Here is a 16,143-nt window from a genome sequence, read left to right as displayed (position 1 = left end):
TATAGGGCACTACTTTAAAGTTAATACTTCATGAATTCGTCTTTTACATTGACTTGTTCTAGGAGAACTGTTGCAATAGTGCTCGCTTTAAAAACTAGAACAAAGGAAAATAACTAATGAGCAAAAGAAAAATAAGATCTTTTAGAAGAACTAACAGGCTTATGGTAAATCTATCTGGTTAAAGTAGCCATAAGAAAAATCTAGTGATATGGGCCTTTGTGGAGGCAAACAAAAGCAAAACTTTTATTAGCCATGTGTGCTCTGGGAGACTTGATGGTTTCCACTAAGAAATTATTTGGAAATTCTTATAGTTGGCTCTGTTGATGGTACATAAGTGTAGGGTATAAATTTGAGAGCCAGTGAAAAATTCGCCAAAGTTACTTATTGAGAATGGCCTATATTTTATAAAAAGAAGCACAAAAGCACCTTATCTTTAAACCTGTAAACCTGTTTCGATTTTTTTTTTTTGGCAGTTTGTAGAATATCTGCTTTGTAATATTAAAATAAGATGTATTACTTATTCACACTGTTAAATTATTTATTCTCCAACCAATTTATCTGGCCAAGTAACAGTAGCATTTTTGGATGATACATTCTCTGAGAATGCCAGAATTGCTTGCTACCTCTTCCAGTGAAAACCATAGTTCCAAGATGAAAGGAAGATTATAAATGTGAGTGAAGTAGAAACGCACTTATATTTTCCATTTGTCTCTTGTGAAGAAGGTAATAATAGCATGGTAATACTTTCGCCTGAGTGAGCAAAGCAAGGGAAGTAAGGGGAAAGTGATTGGATTATTAACAAAAGTCAGAATCTAGCTATATGATTTAAAAATGATAATGCTTCACTCGGATGGGTCCAGAAATGCTTCTGGAAATAATATCATGATGGCTGCCCAAGGAAAACCCCAAGTTCAGTTCAAACTTGAATCGATTGGTGATGGCGGGACTGGGAAAACTACATTTGTGAAATGTCATCTGACTGGTAAATTGGAGAAGTAGTATGTATCTGCCTTGGGTGTCAAGGTCCACCCCTTTGTGTTCACCAACAGAGGACCTATCAAGTTTAATGTATGGTACACAGCTGGTCAGGAGAAATTTGTTGGACTGAGAGATGGCTATTACATACAAGCCCAGTGTACATTATGTTTTGATATAACTTCGAGAGTTACAAGAATGCCTATTTGACATAGAGATCTGGTACGAATATGTGAAAACGTCCCCATTGTGCTGTGTAGTAACAAAGTGGATATTAAGGACAAGAAAGTTAAGGCAAAATCAATTGTCTTCCACTGAAAGAAGACTCTTCAGTATTAGACATTTCTGCCAAAAGTAACTACAACTTTGAAAAGCCCTTTCTCAGGCTTGCTAGAAAACTATTTGGAGACCCTAACTTGGCGTTAGTTGCCATACTTGCTCTTGCCCTACCAGAGGTTGTCATGAACCCAGCTTATTAAGCAGCACAATATGAGCATGATCTAGAGGTCATTCAGAGAACTGCTTTGCTGGATGAGGATGACAGCCTGTGAGAAAGTGAAGCTGGAGCCCAGTTTCAGAAGTCTAGTTATATAGGTAACCGTCCTGTGATGTCAGTGGTGCAATATGTTTGCCACTTACTATGTAGCTAAGCAGACCGTGTGCTTAGTCTTTGGGGTGCTGAAGAAGATGAATGGGCATCAGAGGGAACGTGGCTGTTAAAAAAATACCTTCATCTTTTGGACCTGCATATTTAGTTATTTTGGAACGCAGTTGTTTCTTTACTGAGTTTCAAATAAGACTGCTAAGGTCACATCACAGTATTCAGTGGTGAAATCTTGTTTGTTATTATCATTCCCATTTGTTGTTATCATTCTCATTCCTTTTTATTTAGAATCAGAATAAAGTTGTATTTCAAATACATAAAAATAAAAATGATACTGCTTCTTCCTGTCTTCTAGTCTGCCACAAGCATGTCATTTGGAGAACTGGCAGGAGATCATTTCTGTTCAGATTTGATTTCCTAGTTTAGTACCCCATTAGTATATGAGCAAATATAGGAAAATGACTCACACTCAGCAGCCAAGCTATCTTTCCACAATTTCAACGGACTTGAAATCCTGTAAATTGATCTTAGGTTAGCAAATTTTAAATTTATGATCCTTAAAATTCCCTGCCTGCTTGTGATTGAGGCAAAGTTGGATTCAACTGGTTTGCAGAGCCCTCAGGACAGCAAGACCAAAAATGGCTGGACTACACCAGAGCATGCTTAGTGGCTGATGTATGCAGAGGACATGGCTGTCGGCCAGCCTGCACAGGGATGAGAAAATAAAAGTATGAGAAGGAAAACATTGTATCACAAGGCAAACACCGTAGAGACAGTGTATCCAACCTAAAGTGTAATCAGAGCAAAGGTTTGTGGGTGATAAACATTTTGTCCAAGTAATTCTGACCAGGTTCTGGCCTAAGAATGTTTTTCAACTATAATGTATATATCTTAAACATAATATTGTAGAGTTATACATGGATTTACTATTATATGTCCATTTCAAAATCAGAGGTAAAGCATCAGTTGGAGTACACTGGTTTTTGTTTTTAAGTTCTCTCCCCTTAGAAGTAAGAACCGTTGGTAGTGAACAATAAAGTGCAACTTGGAGAAACGGTCATTGTAACCTTGGCTTATGTTTATGGTAAGATGTTTGGAAGGAATGACGATTAGTACGCAATCTCAACCTGCCCTTTGCTCTGTTAAACTTGCCTTTAGCCAAAAGCAAAGCATTTGGTCTCAATCAGGTGTAAAGTGACTTGTTTCATTACAGGTGGTTAGGTAGCTTTGTGTGTTTGTGGTTTGATATTTATATAGATTTAACAGTTGAATCAGGAAAAAAAAAAAAGAATGAGACTAGGATTGAGGAAAGAAAAGCAATTTAATTCAATTAGGATTAACCTCAGCATTAATTTCCCTAATAGTGACTACAACTATGATTATCCTTGTGGTTTCTCTTTTAGAATAATAGATGTCTAGAAACTTTTTTCACCTGTAATGCCACAGAAAAGTTGCTCTTCTAGTGTGAAAATAATCCCTAGACTTTGTTGAGGATAAACTATAATACAGTAATGCTGGTAACTGGATTTTTTGTTTATTTTGTTTTAAATAATTCTGAAACACTAATTGCTCTTTTTAAAAAATTGTCCTCCAAAAATAATGTGAACTGTAGAAATCATCTAATGTAAGTCAGGAAAGTAGAGCTGAAATGACTCATAATGAAGATAGATGAAGTGGCAATACCAGTAAGTTGTCTTGTATATATTATTAATAACAAGACATTCTTACAGGAAAAAAAAAAAAAAGGATGATGTATATTAAAAGATACCTGAGAAAGGGAAATGAGGTTAATATAAAATGGGAACCATAAAGACATACATTTGCACTAAATGAGCCAAATATTTGGTTCTGACCTAACAAAATGGGAGGTCTACCTGGTAAGTCATATGATTTCCAGGGTCTGTCTCATAGCAATCGTGAGGAAAAATCACAGTTAAAGCTTACTATAGGACCAGCAAGAATGCCTCTTGAAAACTTCTTAAATAGATGGAAGCTCTGTTAGATCACATGGCCATTTTTTGTATTCAACCATCTCCCCACCTCCAAGACCCCTAGGATGATTTGGCAGGAATTACATAGTTTTCAAGTTCTCTCTTGAATGATACCAGTTGAACTTAGAAGATAATAAACAAACATTCCTATGAGCCAACTGTATTGCAAGGGTCTGCAGCCCCAAGTCAAGGTTGACCCCACTGTCCTCTATTTTGTGACATAAGCCTATGTCACTCACTTCAATTTCACATTCCCAAATCTTGTTGGTTTTTGAATTTATGACCTAGATAGCCTCTTTGGTGGTCACAGACAAGCTGCCTCAGCTCCAAATGGTCTCGCCTCTTTCTTGAATTTTGTCAGTCTTATTTAATTTCCATACTGCTTCCTTGGCCTTTCAAATATGCCCTGTTGCTAGGTATTCCTTCCTAGGGATTGGTGCCTCATTTAGAAGTCAAATGATACCTGGGTAGGGGGTGGTTCTCTCAGCCTTCTCTCATGGGGCTCTCTGCCCCTGGTGGCATTTGGATCAAAGTGACTGGTTTTTGGAGTCATGCAAAGGTGAAAGACCAGCCCCTTGTCAGCAGGCATGGAAGCAGCCCTGGGTTGGTGAGTTTGGATTAGAGGCAAGTGCCAGCCCATCCAGCTTGTGCTGTAGGAAAACAGCTACCTCAGACTGTCTGGGTCATGCAGCTCAACACCTGGAAAAGACCCAGCCTTCTAGGCTTGGCCCACCTGGCTTCAGACCAAGAAGATATTCATATAGCAGGCTGGCCCAGTTTCTCACCCCAGGGCTTGCTGCCCAGAGAACTTTGCAGAAGTGCTGGCTGAGGCTGCAGTCCCAAGAAAAACTTGGATGATTGCTGGCTTGGCTGCTTAACAGCTTGAAACTTTGGGAGCTTTTATATAGAAAATGCTGTAATAATGCCTCTGCTACGTGAATAATGTTAGCTTTTCTTTCATATCTGCACAGTGTCAGTACATGGTAGGCATTCGGCATTTGTTGAGCACTGGCCGTGTGCTCATTGCTATTCCTGGTGCTTCCCAGCAACTCTGAAGTATTATTATCCTTATTTTATGACTCTGGAGGTTCGGAGTCCAACTCACTCCTCAAGGTCATCATACAGACAAGAAATGACATCTGGGATTTAAATTCTATTACTATTGTTTCCAGAGCTCTGTTTCTCTCCATAATGGCCATGGATAGGCACTATAGGAAAGACACTCAGTCAACATCCTAAATTAGTCCCTGCCTGCAGGGTCATGCATGATGTCAGGCTGAACCTTTCCTAACACACCCCATCATTCACTGAATTATGGAAAAAGCAAAGAAGGAATTAATCCAAATATAATTGGGTAATCAAAACCCATGCAGACAAGAAAATGACTATTGAGCTCTGTCCTTTGCCCACTGCCTGTGGAAATTACATTGGACTTTGGTTAGTTTTTTCCTCCACATTGCTCTCCTTAGGAACTTTTCTCAAACAAGTAATTTTTATTACCTATCAGAACAACCCAACTCAGACAGGCCGAAGCAGGAAGCAGCAAAACAGTCACTGGAGGTAAGAAAGTCAGGTGACCTCACAGCCACTGGTTTTAAAGATGAACATCAGCTCAGGTTACAAGCTGCCAAATCCAGGGGAAACCAGTATTTGTTGTACTTTCTACCAGCTGTGTGGACAAGGTTAGATTCACTTGTCTGGAGCTAACCCAGCCACTAGAGTGGCACTGGCACAGAGTCCTGGAGGCCAGACCGGATTGGGTGGAAGACTTACTAAGGTCAACTGATGTGTCGAAGGAACAGGAACAGTTCATCGCCAAGAAGGGCCCAAGTCAGGAATATAAGAGCGCAGATCACTCTTACCATATTCATGGATTAAAAGTTACACTTTTATTCCTGTATATATGAACATCTCTGAACTTGGAATGTATTTCAGAATGGATGGTATCTAAGTTTTTTTCTTAAGTGGTTTGTACTATAATGGTACGGATTATAATCAGTGCCACCTAGGATTTGAATTTATATATAATTAAAAAGTCAGTAGGATGTGATAGCTAAGGTCAGGAGTAGAAGACCCTAGGAACCGGGTAGCAAATGAAGTGTGAGGTATGCGGAGGCAAGTGAAGAGATAGAATATTCGTGAGCCCTTCCTGAAAAATGCCTTGCGGATGAAATCCAGGCAGTGAAAATCTATTAAAACTAAAAAATAGCTAACGTTTATAAACATTTACTGTGATCTAGGCATTATTCTACATGCTTAACCTGTATCACTTAATTCTCACAAGAACCCTGTGAAGTAGGTACTGTTAAATGAGGAAACTGAGGCACAGAGAGGTTAACTAACTTGCCAGAAAGCCATCTGATGGTACCTAGTAGAGTCAGGACTCACACCCCGGCTTTCTGACTCCAGGTCCTGGAATAAAGACAGTAAAACACTCAATGTGCAATTGAGCACAAAGTTCAACTTTGTTCCTCGAAGGCAGAGCAAAATAGGATCTAAAAGTAAGTACGTTCTCAATAAGCATAAATCTCCACATGTATTTTTTAAGTAGTGTCTTCATGACCTTAATGTTTTTAAAGGCAAATGTTGATGATTTTGTAAGGTCAGGCTATACAAAAAAAGTACAAAGATGACAAAAAACTACATGCAGTTCCTTCTCCCAGAAACAACACAGGAGATCCCATCCCTGATATCTCACTTTGCAAATGAGAAAGGGGGGGGGGGGGGAGGAGGGAGAGCGAGAAGTACAGTGCCCATCTGTAGCTTTTCTGTGGAAAGTGGGTAATTTTTGCCTGTTTTCTAGGCGCTGAGTCAATACTGAGAGGCCACTGGCCCACCCTCAGAGTCTGGTTATACATACCTATGGGGTCAAGAAACGCTTGTTTTAGAATCTTTGCTCTGTTAACCCTTTCTGAACCTCCTCTTTCTCACCTGTGAAATAAGACATCATTATAGTACCTAAGGCCCAGGGTTATCAGGATTAAATGAGATCAAACCCCAAAAGCACTTAGCACAGGACCTAGCTTAAGGCAGGAAGTTATTATTATTCCTACAAGATCACATCTCCACAGCAACAGGGGCCTTGGGTGTTTATGATAATCCCTTTCCCTATACAAATTTGAGGCAAATCAGAATATTTTTTAGTGTGTTGAGCAGTTGTTTTAAGGTTTTTTGTTTTTTTGTTTTTTCCATCCATGAAATAAATGCCAAAAGCCTTAAAAACAGCCACACCTCACTCTGGGCCTCCTGTGAGCAGTAAGATGATCTGGGAGAGATGGAAGGGAGGTGGAGGAGTAGATGGAAACTGAGTTTGGCTTCCTGCCCCCAGGACTCAAGGCCCGGAGGCCTGGGAGGAGCCTCCTTCCACTGCAGGCAAGACGCCTACAGGGCCCAGGAAGGCTTCGGCTCCAAGACGAGGATTTCCCTGAAACGAGTACTTGAGACACCTTCTGGAGGTGGGCTGTTTGCAGAGACTGTCCAGAAGACACTGCTTAGCTACCCCTAGGACATGAACCAATCAGGATACAAAACCACTTCCTCAGCCCTGATTCTCACCTCTGCCCATGTAGTGCCTGTCTTACCTTGGTTTCCCCACACAGGGTGCCTCCCTCTATCCCAGCACTCATCATTCACACATGCATACCTTCCTTCTTTCATTCCTTCCTTCATTAGTGCATTCATTCACTTAGCAGCACCTGAGGGCTTGCCATATATCACAGCATGCTAGGTGCTGGAGATACCAAGACATAGTTCTTGCTCTCAAGGAATTCCAGCCTAGGGGGCAGATGAAAACAGACCTGCAAACCACCATGCAGCTAAGGAAATGGCAAGCTCATGATGGCTGTAATGGGCCACACGTGGGATCACTGGTATCGCCTTATTTTCTGGGCTTATCACAGTGAGAAACAGAACTGGCTAACAGCGGAGTCTGCAGCCAAACCACCAGGGTGGGGACCCGGTTCTCTACTTACCAGCTGTGGGAACTTTGGGCAGAGACTGAGCTTCTTTGTGCCTGTTTCCTTGGCTGTAAAATGAGGATAATAATAGTTACATCTTCATAGAGTCATTATGAGAATTAAAGGACTTCATAGTTATAGGCTGGAATAGAGCCTGGCATATCACATAATATAAATGTTTCTTTACTACACTGCAAGTTCATAGTATAACACTTGGTTAGCACCAAGGTTCTATATCCAGCCCACCCCAGGCTCACAGTGAGTATGCCCCATGGCCCTCACCAGAGAACGGAGGGGTAACGAGGGACTCCAGAGATGAGCTAAGGCTGGTGCTGACCATAGTTACTTGTGTAAGTTATGAACGCATACCTGCCAGATCCCTTTCCTGGAGATTCTGAGTCTGAACCACAACCCACACCACACTGAAAAACATTGATCTGGTTCAAACCCCTTAATTTTATTGAAGTCAATCAACTTGATCAGGACAAAGTGAACTTAGTAGCAGAAGCTGGACTAGAAACTAAGGAACTATTTCCTTTCATTCCTATTGTTGAAACCATTGCCCAGCAGTCCCCATAGCAAATGGAACCCTTAAAAGAAGGGGCCCACAGGGGAGAGCACAAGAAACCAGGGAGGTTTCTGGGAAACTCCATGTGGGGTGGCGCCACTCTCCTTTCTACCTGGCCTCTCTACCTAATATCCTCACTACCTGGCTCTTACCAGTTCAGAGCACACTTTATAGCCAGTCCCCTTCTGTAGCTCTAGTCTCATTCCTTAGATAGCAATGGTGCCTGCCTTTGGGTGCCTCAAGGGGAGAAGGGGCCACTGCATTGGCCTTTCGATGGCTGAAGGATGAAAGGGAGAGATCAAGGGCCAAGGAAGGCACTGCTAGTATTTGTATGCATGGCTGTGTAGCCCAGACCCGGAGGGCAGGCAGGGCCAGTAGCTTGTTGTCTCTTGATCCAATACTTATGATTCAGAAAGTGAACAGCAACGGTCAGGCGTGTGAAGGAAGGAAGGCTCTGGATGCAATGCCAAGTTTGGAGGGTGAGTATTTTGCCGGGGTTGGATGAGAAGGGAACAGTATAGAGGTGCGAAGCAGCTTCTAGGCATTTTAGGGAACTGAACAGTAAAGGCCCAGCAGTGTAGTTCCAGGGTTAGTTTTGCTTGTCAGTTACGTAACAGCTGAGAAAGAATGTTCCGGAGAGGGCAAGGCAGAGGCAGGGAGAATGAGGTAGAGACTATGACCTCATTAATATATATTTTTTTACTTTGCAATGTATTATCATCATGTATAATCACCACATGCTATTTCAGGTATTTTGGTTTATTCAGTGATAATAATAATAGCTAATATTTACACTCACTTATAGTTCACATATTTTACCTTATTTGATTCTTAAAATAATCCCATGAGATCAGTCCTACTCTAATCATCATCCTCATTTCACAGAAGAGGAAGTTGAGGCACGTCAAGGTGATAGATAGAACTTTCTCCAGGCCACACAGCTAGGTAGTGGCAGAGCTGAGACTTGAATCAGCCAGGCTGGCTCTTAGAGCTGCCCCTCTAACCACTATGCTGCATCTCTGAGGCCTGCTCAGAATATTCACTGAGGGCCTGCTCTGAGCCACAGCCTAAGCTAGGCTTCATACAGAGGAAAAAGCGCCTGTATCAAAGAAGCTTTCAGTCTAATGAACAATTTCCTTCTGGTCAGACATTCAGGGTTGCTTTCTCTTTTCTCCTATTAAAAATAGCTCCCCAAGGAACAAAGCTTTTGTAATCCCGAAGATGGACTAGTGAGTCAAAAGTTATACTTTTTCATTTCGTGCATGGTACCAGATTGTTTTTCAAAAGTGTAGAGTCCATTTAAATCGTAAGCAGCAGTATTGTGGGCATGTGACGATTTCACCACAACCTCACCAACACTGGGTATTATCTTGCCCCAGAAAGATTTGGTATCCAGCTTGTTCAACAGGCAGACTTTTCCTCCTCAAAGTTCACATCTCGATCTCAGTCCATGAATGAATGAAAGAGCTCATAAACAATGAATGAAAAAAAAAGCTTATGGAGAGGACAGAAGATTTATTCAGGCCTGTGAAGGGGCCAGAGTCACGAGTTTTTGCATTTAGACTGGGAAGGTTACTATTTTTTTCTCAACTAAAAATGTTTCCTGAAGCAATGGGATTTCAAGAACAAGAGGTACAGGCAGAGAACACATGTAACGTGAGCCAAACGAGTAAAAATGTGCAAGTACAAAAGAAAAGAAGGTAAACTAGACAGACAGCACATTCCCCCCAAACATGTCACAGATAATAAATATTCCACATCATCATTTAATGTCACGAGACTCCCTCCTTCCACCTACCTCTCCTCTTGCACCTATCTCATTGTATTGTAATTGTTTACTCATCTCCCTCGGTGACCAGATTGTGAGGCTAGACTTAAGGGCGGGGACATTTTTCCATGTAGTTTCTGGAGTAGACAGTGACACAATGGCACAATGGACGCAGAAATTCTCTGGAAATTCTCACGGAACTAGTCTGAACATCTTCCCCTAAAATATGATGCCAGTTACTAACACTTGTGTTGCGGAGTAATTGCAGAAAAAGAATCACATGAACGCCTTTTTGCAGGGGAGGGGCTGGGCGGGAGGGAGGCGAAGCTCTTTGGAGCAGTGCTGGGTTGGGTGTGACCAAGCTCCACGGGGAGGATTCCTCGTGCACAAAGTTCTGGGGAGAGCAGGGTTAGAATGTATGTCCTCTAGTTCTTTTCTCACCCCCAGTGCCTGGCTCAGAGCTGAGTGAAGACAGGCTCCATGAAAGCCTACTGCTTTACTGACCCATGCCGCTCACATAAAGCCCCTCCCCACCCCCCAGAGTGGACCCTAGACCCTACATTTAGACAATAAGCAGACACACTCCAAGGAGAGCTAGGCCCAGCTCTGGGGTAGTGGGGATGGCTTGATTTGCATTTGGAAAAGAACTGTTTTCCTATCTTTGTCACTGCCTTAAAAGGAGGGAAAGAGGAGTTGATACCAAAGTTTGCAGGCAGAGCTGCAGGGCTGCAAGAAGGAGACGGCAAGTTCATGGTTGAATGGGTGGTTTTCTCTGGTGGAAGGGACAGTTGTTGATTCTGATAGCCAGAGGTTGGTGGATGGCAAACAAGGGGGGTGTGCAGCAGGGGTGCCAGAAGGCAGACACTTTAGACTGGGCTGCTTCCTGGCTGGGGGATGAAGGGCAGGCAAGGGAGCAGGGGAGCAGGTGCCCAGGAGGTATCATTGGAGGCTGGCATCTGGAATCGCTCTGGGTGGTGGCTTGGCATAGCCTGTCCCGCCCCTGTCAGCTCCTTGCAATTACAAGCTTTAAAAGAGACTAGCAGAAGCATGCATTTCCTTTGTTCTCACAATTCCGCTTTCAGGAAGTTATTCCCAAGATGTTCCCAGAGTGCACCGAGGAAGTGCACCTGTAGAGGTCAAACCGGGCATCTCCCTCGCTGTCCACCTGAGAGGCCCGGGTCCACTACACGGTGAGAAGTTAGGAGCCTTTATAAGAAGGCGATAAGACTTTAGGAAGGGAACAGAGCAAGTTCTAGAATGTTATGGTCAAGTTTCATTCATTCAGTCAGTCATTCATCCATTCGTTCATTCATTTATTTATAGTTGGAAAAGCTTGGAAGGATTCATACCAAGCTGTTAACGGTGAGATGCGAACCGGGGGAGAATTATGCTTTCATTTAGATTCTATTTTATACACTTCTATATTGTTTGAACATTTTATAGCAAACATTTTTTTTATTATTATTTTTAAAGAATGCTAAAGGAGAATTAGCACCTTCAAATCTATGAACAGGTCATCCAACAAAGGCACAGTGTACCCACTTTCCTATTTATTCTGGCTACATCCTCTGAAATGTGGAGGGTGTGGAGGCCTGGGAATTAATCCCATCCACCACTCTGCTGTTTCCTGATGAGTCATCTGGCCTCAGCGTGTCCACTCATAACGCAGGTAGAGCACCTCTGATGCTTGGGAGCCACTGGGAAGCAAGGCTAGGGGTAGAGGGAGCGGATAAGATGACGCTGTTATCAACTCCGTGGCTACACTGCCATGTGGTTCAGTGTCAGACCCAACTTCAGGGGCTGGGGGCAGGGGAAGAGGAATGAAAGAGAGGAGATAAAGAGCTAGCTAGCTTCTTCTGAACTCAGCCCCTCCTCCGTCTGACACTCTTGCTGACCTCCGTCCTGGCACAAGGTCTTCATGCACACCACTGGCCCAGCACTTCTTTTCCCTGATGCTTCCCCATCCTTCGCTAGAAAGGTCTTTCCTTCCTGGGTCTCTTTAGCCATCTCTAGCTACCCACCTGTTTAACCTCCAGTAGTACAGACCTGTACAGGCTGCTTCTAGCTATGTTGAGGTCCAGTACCTCACACCTTTGGACTAGGCAACAAAAGTGTGCTTTTTATTAGCAGAACATGAGGATTTTAGAGAGAGAAAGAAAGTCGTTCTCAGATATCCAGGGCAGAGTCAGAAGCAGAAGACTGGCCAAGCTTAGGTTAGGCATGCCAGGCGGGTGGCCTTTACAGGCTGGGGTACGAACACCAGCGCTAGGCCCAAATGAGCAGGAAATGGGAGAAGGGGGTCAGAATAAGAGCCACTTGGTGGACCCAGTCAGAGAGGTGAGGCAGCATTAGTCCCAAAGAATCCAATGCCAGGATGAGGTGTTCCCATTTCGGCAGCTGAACTTGAGATGTGGCAGGGAGACCAGTGATTTGGGGACCTGCCCAGGCAAGCCCAGCCTCCAGGGTCCTGAGATTACACATTCTGAACTCATATGGCCCTGGCTTTAGAAGTTCACTACAAATTGCTTGTCAGGGTGCCTCCTGACCCGCCCGGCACATGGTAGAAACTCCTCAGATATTTGTCACATGAATGGGCCAGGGCGTAAGTGGAGATGCCCCACCCACTCACCTTTTGCCACTGGCCGCTGGGGCTAAACAGCAAACTAGGCCACTGGCCTGACCCAGTTTCCCTGTGTTGCTGGCCAAATACAGGGAGCAGCAGATGCTCTGGAGCAGGAATCAGAGTGACTCAGAGGTGCCTGCTCTGAGTCCCCGCTCCCCCGCCTCTTTGCTGGCACATTGGATCTCGGCAGTTGCTGACATTTGCCTCCGCTGTGACTCATCTCCGGGAGGGGAGGAGAAGAAAGGGGCTTTATGGTCTCTCTAGCACTGGCCTCACAGCCTCCGGCCGAGGCTGGCACGTCCCCTGGGCAGCACTGCCCCCCTGTGGCCATGGCTCCCTGGCTCAGTAGGCTGCCCTGGGAGCCTCTGCCCAGCTCCCAGCTTGCTGGCTGTGCAAGCAGAAGATCCAGCTCCCCAGAGCCCACTGTCTGCCCTGGTAAACAGGGAGAGGAATCATATCACCACCTCCCTGAGGGGCCATGGACTTTGCTCTGGGTAAAGCCTCAACAAAGGATGCGATTGTTTCTCCAGTGCCCTGGGAAAGGGCAAGCTTGGTATCCCAGACACCTAGTCACTGGGCAGCTTCTCACGGAGAGGGGCCAACAGGCCACTGGCCCCCAGCGGGAACAAGGGCCTTTTCTCCTGAAAGCCTGGGTTATGTTCTTGTGTTCAGCATCCCCCAAACCATGTGCCGGCTGCATTTTAAAAATAGATGCTAACATCTGCCCTTCTCCCTTTGTGAGCTGCCTATTCATCTCTTTTGTGCATTTTTTAAATTTTCTATTTTTTCTCTTATTGATTTGTAGAAGCTCTTAAAATGTCAAATCTGTCATATATGTTACAAATATTTTTCTAAACTTGGAATTTACCTTCTGATTTTGTTTTTGGTGATTTTCGATACATACGCTTTACATTTTTATGTGATTTGACCTTCTGATGTTTCCCTTATCCTTTCTGCCTTTGCTTTTGGCCTTTTGCTCCCTTTGCTCATTCGAGTGTCAAATATTTCCCTGATTTTCTTCCAGACCTTTATTTATCTTTTCTCTTTCTCCTTCTCCCATCTTCCTTCTCTCCTTCCTCAGACTCCTCCTTCTCCTTCTTCATTTAGCTTTCAACCCCATCTAGAATTTAATATAAAGTATGAGGTAAAGATTTAAACTTATTTTTTCTCAAATAGTTAGCCAACTTCCCAATTAGCACTATTCAGCCTTTCTCTTTTCGTAGCATATTTCCTCACTGATTTGAAATACCTCCTTGATTCTAGACTAAATGCTTGGGCCTGTTTCTGGCCAGCACTCTGATCTTATACACTGAGTCAAAGGGTAGAAACTTCTTTAAAACAAAACAAAACAAAACAACCAAACATATCAGACCACTGATCATGGATATAAGACATATTTACATCCTTCTTTCAGGTGCAGCTAAAGATGCAGTTTTGAGTGAAGAAACATCTGCGCATGAAAACTGGATAGGAAATATTTCATTTAAAAGGACATGAACATTTTAAGTTCTTATGAAATGAAATGCCAAACCTTCCTCCAGAACGGCTAGACTAATTTATAATCCCACCAGACGTGAATGAGAATGTCCTTTTCACTACAGGCGTGCTAAGGTTGAGAATTATTCGTATAAACATGTCCAAATTCAAAAGGCAAAAAAAATACCACTTCATTGTGTCTCTCCATCTGCCGTTCCTTGACGAGGACTCCCCTGCCCAGCCAGGGCTCCTGGTTCAGACTCCCGCTGGCTCGTATGAGACCTGCATTTGATTCCTCTCTCCGCTCCTTTTGGTTAATGTGACCATGACAATTTCTTTTTAATTAAAGTGAAATTCACATAAGATGGATCGTTAAGGCGAACGATGCATCGGCATTTAGTGTATTTACAATGTTGTGCAATCGTCACTTCTGTCTAGTTCCAAAGCACTTTCATTATCCCCAAAGGAGACTTCATGCCCATCGGACAGTCACTCTCCCTTTCTCTCTCCCCACAGCCTGGCAACTGAATCTGCTTTCTGTCTCTATAGATTTAACTATTCTGGATATTTCATATAAATGGAATTATACATTATGTAGCCTTTTGTGCCTGGCTTCTTTCACTTAGCGTGATGTTTTTGAAGTTCATCCTTATTGTAGCATGTATCAGTCAGTACTTCATTCCTTTTTATGGCTGAATAATATTCTTTTGCAAGTATATACCACATTCTGTTTATCCATTCATCCATTGACGGACATTTGGGTTGTTTCCTTTTGGATATTGTGAATAGAGCTGCTAAGAACATTCGTAGAGACAATGATTTTTATAGTCTATGAATTTTATGTTTGAATAGCGGGGTAGCAATCTTACAAAATAAGTTTTCTAATTTGTGAGATTTTTAATGTGAAAATATCATGATGTTGTAAAAGCGAATCACATTTTGATATATACTTAATGAAACCAATAATATTGGCTTCTAGGAATGTCTGGGTTTTTTTTTTTTTTTTAAAGTACTTGTAGAGAGAAATGAAGAAAATGAGCATTTGTCGAGCACCCATGTATCAGGCCTAATTCACCATAGCAACTGCTGCCCTGCCTGTTTCCCTGGGCCACTTGGAGTCACCTGCGGCTTGGAGTCACCTGCGGGCAGTACCTCAGGAAGGTGGCTACTTGCATCTCTGCCTCAGGACATTCCTCGGGACATTCACTGGGGCAGCTCAGAAGCGCCAGGGAATTGCAAATAACCTAAGCATGACCCTCGGCCAGTGAGAGGCATCCTCACCCTTTTGCCAAATCCTGATGGATGTTCTGTGCAGCCTCTCAGCATGTCCCCGGTGAGGGTGAGCCCAGCTGCCCCAGTGCTAACTTGCTTATTAATGTAGATAGACTTCAACCACTTTCCTCCCCTTCCTGTCTTACTTCTCCCCTCCCTCATCACGTATTGGATTTCTGACTTTTCTCCTTGCTATTTTTTTCCCCTTTGAGCAAATTACTTAAACTCTGTGCCTAAGGGACCTTGTTTATAACATAGGGATAGTCACAGAACCTGCCACGAAGAGAACAAAATGAGCTAACATATGCAATGTGCTAGTACGTAGTATGTGCTCAAAAATGTCAACCACAATTACATAAATAGGACAAGCATGGGCTATGGGAAATAAAACCCACCTGGCTCCAGTTTCCTTATTTTAAATGTAGATTAAAATGCCTCTTTTGGAAGATGTTGGTGAGGAATAAAAGGAACGACATAATTTATGTAAAGTACAAAGCACAGAGCCTGGCCCTAGGTGAGGACCAATGCTGGGCACACCGACTCCGTTCTCGGCATCAAATGGCTGTGCCGTTGGGAGGGAGTGACCTCCCCCACGGAGAAGGGCCAGGTGCTGCGGTGCAGGCAAGACCGTTTCAGAGAACACTTCCTCCTCTACCTCTGGAGAATGGTGTGATCTCAGGCAGGTCATGTCCTTTAGGCCTTGATTTCTATTTTCCTGAAAAGAAGTGGTGAAATTTAGGGGATTTCTAAATGTCCTACAGGCTCTAAAGATCTGAGAAGAATCCCTATCCTGGGATGGGGACACATACACACGCACACATGCATTCACACGTACACACATGCTCACACGTACACGCAATGCAGAGAGGAAGTATCTGCACGTTGTCCGGGTCACTTGAGTCACCTCTTG

General features: G+C 43.4%; 1 pseudogene; it reads left to right on the top strand.

Annotated features, from left to right (window-relative positions):
• Nucleotides 1-17: 17 nt before the first annotated feature.
• On the top strand, nt 18-2,857 carry LOC107497414 (annotated as a pseudogene).
• Nucleotides 2,858-16,143: the final 13,286 nt, after the last annotated feature.

The sequence above is a fragment of the Rousettus aegyptiacus genome, unplaced genomic scaffold (assembly GCF_014176215.1).
Source record: "Rousettus aegyptiacus isolate mRouAeg1 unplaced genomic scaffold, mRouAeg1.p scaffold_m13_p_6, whole genome shotgun sequence".
NCBI lineage: Eukaryota > Metazoa > Chordata > Mammalia > Chiroptera > Pteropodidae > Rousettus > Rousettus aegyptiacus.
This window is presented reverse-complemented; position numbering and strand designations above follow the sequence as displayed.